This window comes from Hippocampus bargibanti, linkage group LG01, assembly GCF_051943395.1.
Source record: "Hippocampus bargibanti isolate YZ-2025 linkage group LG01, ASM5194339v1, whole genome shotgun sequence".
Taxonomy (NCBI): Eukaryota; Metazoa; Chordata; class Actinopteri; order Syngnathiformes; family Syngnathidae; genus Hippocampus; species Hippocampus bargibanti.
The window spans coordinates 17,616,022-17,622,021 of record NC_142734.1 but is presented as its reverse complement, the minus strand read 5'-3'; positions in this window follow the sequence as shown (position 1 = coordinate 17,622,021).

The window sequence follows — 6,000 nt, the reverse complement described above, 5'->3', positions numbered from 1 at the left end:
CACGGGATTCCAACGGACATCGTGTCGGACCGGGGACCGCAGTTCGTGTCCAAGGTATGGAAACGTTTCTGTCGGTCCCTAGGGGCGTCGGCGAGCCTGTCGTCTGGATACCATCCCCAGACCAACGGACAGACGGAGAGGAAGAACCAGGACCTGGAGGCGGCCCTCCGGTGCGTGTGCCTCCACAACCCGGCGTCGTGGGCCCTGCACCTACCCTGGGTGGAGTACGCCCACAACTCCCTGGTCTCCGCAGCCACAGGTCGGTCCCCATTTATGTCCGCCTGTGGCTATCAGCCGCCCTTGTTTCCCACTCAGGAGGGCCAGGTGGAGGTCCCGTCTATTGAACATCACCTCAGACGGGCCCACCGAGTCTGGAAGGAAACCAGGGACGCCCTGACACGCACCGCATCCCGGAACCAGCGGGTGGCGGACCGTCACCGGAGACAGGCACCCAACTACCAGGTCGGGCAGGAGGTGTGGCTGTCGACGAGGGACCTTCGGCTGGCAGGGTCTTCAGCCAAGCTGGGCCCACGCTTCACGGGTCCCTTCCTCATCGAGGCCATCCTCAGCCCGGTCTCGGTGAGGCTCCGGCTGCCACCCACCATGAGGATCCACCCCGTTTTCCATGTTTCCCTCCTCAAGCCAGTGGAAACCTGCTCCTTAGCCCCCACGCCCACCCCCCACCTCCCCCCCGGATGTTGGCCGATGGACCGGTCTACACCGTGCGGGAGATAATGGACTCCAGGCGCATGGGCAGAGGAGTGCAGTTCCTGGTCGACTGGGAGGGCTATGGACCGGAGGAACGACAGTGGGTCCCACGTGCCTGGATCCTCGACCCATCTCTCATCCGGGCGTTCCATGCGGCTCACCCCTCCAAACCTGGTGGGCCGCCAAGAGGCGTCCGTTGAGGGGGGGGCACTGTCACATCTCGTCGCCGTCCTGGGCGCGCCCCGCCCCTCCTGTCACCTCCTCCGCTGCTCCCGGGAGACGGCCCCTCCCATCATCACGCACCTGGGTCCCCACAGCTGATTGTCATTCCCTTGATTGTGCCTTCTGACTATATCTACCGATCGCGCCATTCTGGCGCCGTCGGAGTATTCTGAAAGCCATCCTGGACTTCCGTGCCGTCAGATCAGCTGTCACCGATCTCCCTCACTCACCTCATCCTGCTGTCCTTTTTTATGCGTGCCTCAGTAAAGACTTTTGTATACGAGTATCTGTCTCGCCGTGTATTTCGGATCCACACCCCCCGCTTTCCTTTCGTCACTCGAGCCCAGCCCTCGAGCCTCAAGTGACGTGACACAGGTGAGGCTGTGCCTCACCTGTCATCATGGAAATATCAAATGAAAAAAATAAATTAAACAATTATATTTATTTAGTGATTTGTACTTTAAAGTTCTTTTCCATTTGACTTCACTATTTTTGGATTTTATTTCAAAATCGCTGATTTTTTACATTTACCGTTCAAATACTAAGTAGAGACGAGAGGTGAGGCAGCAGCCGGCTGAGCCTCATCATGGATTGCGCAATGACTATACAAACTGTGCTGGCTTGCTCTGCAGTGAGACCGCATTGCTGTCCCTCGGCATATCGCTATTAAAGTGTTCAAACACTTTTACTATATGAACTAAATTTCGACAGTTTAGCTGGTGTATATAATGTAGAGTCACTTTACATTATAAACACTGTATTACAGTGTTTATTTTATTTTATTTTTGTCAAAACTGTGTGCATAAGTGAGGCACACAGTTCTCCTACCTCATGACAGGGGGCGCTGGTGATTACAGAGATTTTTCTTGCGCCTCCTCGGCCGCAGAATAATGGAATTAGTGAGAGCAAGCTAAAGTAAACAGTTAGCAAGTTAAGTGCAACCATCCAGTCATTTTTTCGTGTTGCTTGGCCTTATTTTCAGAATGGAGGATTACATATCTAAATTGAAAGAAATAGAGAGACTTTTAAAACTGAAGAAAGAGAAGGAAGGCTTCTCCAAAAAGGTATAAATGCCCTTTATTCAGAAGGAGCGCCACATGGACTTCATTTATAAGTAAAGGTAACACAATAGTAACGTTTTTTTTCATTCTTTTTTTCAATGCTACAATTTATATAAAGAATGCTGACATGACATTTTAAACAAAACATGTTAACTATTGCCAATCAAATGGTGAATAAGCTACTCTGTAGAGTTTGTATCTTTGTAAACCTGACTTCTTCTTTGTAAATCTGATGACGTCATTGCCTCACCAGCCATGAACCTCGCCGCACGTCACTACTCAGCATCGGGTCAAATATGGTGCAGTTGTTGTTTTTTTTTTCTTTTCTCGGGACCTCTGGTTTACCACCTGGTCCCAGGTTGACACACCGGGGTTATTCTGCCTGTATACCGTGAAATCAACCTTTGTTTGAATGATGGCATCAATGGATGGCAGGGGTGGTCATATCGTCCGTCACACACAATTTTTCCTGTTGGACTTTATTCAGAGGAGTGATGTTGTATTTGCAAACATAGTTATACTCAGGGTTTTGAACAAAGAATGTTATCACCAGATTAAAATTAAAATCAAGAAAACATTGTTCAAAAATATCAGAAAGATGTAATGACCAAATTAAGATTAAAATCAGAAAACATTGTACAAAATTATCAGCGACATTTTGGTATTGAAGTGAAACCATGTCTCAGCGAGCTCAGCTGTTTCCTAAATCTGAATCATTGTTCCTTCGTAACAGCAGAGGGTACACCCCATTCATTTTAAGCGTAGAACGTAAAATGTAAGCGAAATTAGCGAACGGACAGTTAGGACGGCGGAAAAAATCATTGGCACCGCCCTACCCACTCTCGAGGACTTGCACACTGCAAGAATCCAAACTAGGGCGCGGAAAATCCTACTGGACCCTCCGCACCCTGCCCACCACCTTTTCCAGCTACTCCCCTCAGGCAGGCGCTACCGATCCATGCGCACCAAATCCAGCAGACATTTAAACAGCTTCTTTCCCCAAGCCATTAACTCTTTGAACTCTTTCAACAGTAGCCAAAATGGAACTGTATAGTGCCACTTAGCAGTATTTTACGATACTAATGCAGCGTGTTCTACCGGAAACAAATTCCTTGTGTGTTCTACATACTTGGCAATAAAGATGATTCTGATTCTGATTCTGATTAAGACAGGACACTAAATTTGTACGTGACGAAGGTCTTCCTCCACATTTCTGACGACAAGGGCGGGGTCACGCCGGAATGATCCATCCAGTTCAGTGTGCGGAGCCCCCAGGGCGAGGTTGAACAGCACTGTTCACCAAACATCGCACACGCTCCATTGGCCTCAACCGTCCGCACATGGACCGTGAATGTAACCGGCCTCAGGCCTAGGGGGTACCTGAGTCGGTTCAAACGCGTCACAGGCAGGTAGCACTGTGAACGACGAGGAAAGACGACACGAGACAACCGTGTTAATCAGCTTCACACAACGGCATTTATGACCACTTATTCATCAAAACATCAATTCAGCAATTTCAATATCAGAATACATTCATGTGTAGATCTATACATTCAACATCTATACATTGTATATATCCTCCACATTCGCACATGCTTATGCACGTCTGCCCGCTCGTGTGTGTTGTACTGGGAACTACAATTGACATCCAAAAATCCAAATTCATCAAAGCCACAAAATATTCATCAAAGCCACAAAACAAGGTTCCATATCTAGCATCCCCCAATAAGTCCCCAATTACTTTAACATCTTGAGAATGTCTAACACTTATTATTTTGAATACCTGTGAACGACGAGGAAAGACGACACGAGACAACCGTGTTAATCAGCTTCACACAATGGCATTTATGACAACTGCGCATGCGTGAGCTGAGCCTACATCGCCTTCCTCTGTTCCATTCACAGGCGCGTAGCGCCCTCTCCTGACTTGGTAGTCTAATCGACTAACATACAATAACAGAGGTCGTTCCTAACCCCCTACACTCTCCCCTGTTTTAAAAGATGTCCCCCGACATCTTGACTATACCAACAAGTAGAAACACAGTCATCTGTCTGGTCTCTGTAGGGTGGTGTCAATCACATTCTACCGCAACTACATTCAAGTCCATACAGTCGGGGTAGAGTAGCAATAGTGTTCAGGTCGCACTAGATAATGAGTCGTGGGGTAAAGCATGCAAGTATACAACACATTTGCCCCAGGTCTCCAAGCCTGGTATGATGGATGACCCAAGTGTTCATATGTGAATATCTCTGTGGCTATTCGAGTACGAGTAGACCTTTGTGGCAGCGATTCCATTCCACTTTGTGACGCGGTGTCCGATTCCACCAACTCCGCCGGCGCTCCTGCATCACCCTCATTATCATCCCTTACAAGTTGTTCCGGGCTTCCCTCAGCAGGCAGGCTGTCAGCTGGTGTTGGTTTTGGTAATGATGCTGGTACGACCAATGGAAAAGCTTCCTCTAGCTGCTGCCCATCCTCTGGTTCCGTAGTTTGTGCCTGGGGGTGGAATTCTGATGCCACAGCTCTTAAATTGTGCAGTTCAGGTTGAGACACCTGATGACTGCCTGTCCTCCTTGTATACACAGGTAACCGTCGGAGATTGTATGAACATCCCTCCTCTTCATCTGAATATCCAGACTCCTGCCCAACTGCTTCCCTGCTGTAAGCCTGTCTGTCTAGCTGTTTTTTCTGCTTCTTTGCCTGTCTGTCGAGCTGTTTTTTCTGTTTATTTGGCTGTTCAACTGGCAAATCATTGACAGACATTAGGAGATTACGGTGCAACACACGGGTAGTTTTGTCCCCGTTTTCTGCCTGAACCTTGTACACTGGTCCATCTCCCACTCTTTCAGTGACCCTGTGGACTTTTTCCTCCCAGTAAGCCCGGAGCTTGCCAGGTCCACCCCTCTCAGATAGGTTCCTGACAAGTACACGATCCCCTGGCTGGAGTGCAATGCCTTTAACACCACGGTCATAGTATTTCTTCCTTTTTTCAGCGCTCTTTTGACTGTTCTCGGAGGCAATTCTGTAAGCATCTTGCATTCGACAGGCCCACTTACGTGCATATTCCTGTCGGCTTTTTACTTCTTCGTCCGCTGTCAGACCAAAAACTAAGTCAATGGGCAACCGGGGAGACCTTCCATAGAGGAGGAAGAACGGTGAATAGCCAGTGGACTCATGTCTTGTACAGTTGTACGCATGAACTACATGAGGCAAATAGTCTTTCCACTCAGCTTTCCTTTCTTCTTGGAGAGTGCGTAGCATCTGTAACAATGTTCTATTCAGACGTTCTACAGGGTTGCTCTGCGGATGGTATGGGGTGGTTCGGGAATGCGCAATGCCAGACAACTGTTGAAGCCGCTGGAATAGACTGTTTTCAAACTCCCGACCTTGATCATGATGTAGTCTCTCTGGATAAGCGAACCGTGGAATAAAATCACTAAAGATTTTCTCAGCAGCAACCTTGCCTGACTTACTCTTAGTCGGGTAGGCTTGTGCAAAACGAGTAAAGTGGTCTACCAGGACTAGAATATACTCATAGCCTCCTTTACTTGGCTCCAGATGGAGATAATCAATCGAAATGAGCTCAAAATGTTGCCCATGGGTGCTTTTTCCGGAATGGTGGGGCGTTTCTGTTTAATGCAGGAACACTGGCGAATGACGTAGTTTTCTATTTCGTGCTGCATGAATGGCCAATAGAACCTCTGCCTTGCAAGGTTGATCACCTTGTCAGCTCCAACATGACCCATGTCATCATGCAGGTGTTTAAGCACCGTCATCTTCAGCTTACTAGGGAGAACGAGCTGTTTCCATTTCCCCGCCTGTCTGTATAAAATTCCCTTGTCCAGTTTCAGTCTATTCCATTCGTGTACTAGTCTCCTTGCCTCTGGTCCCATTTGTCTTTTATCTTTGTCATTGGGGTTCCATCCCCTCCTCTTCAGTGTCATTACCTCAGAGATTGACGCATCCTCTTCCTGAGCAGCTCTGATATCATCTCGAGTGATAACGGGG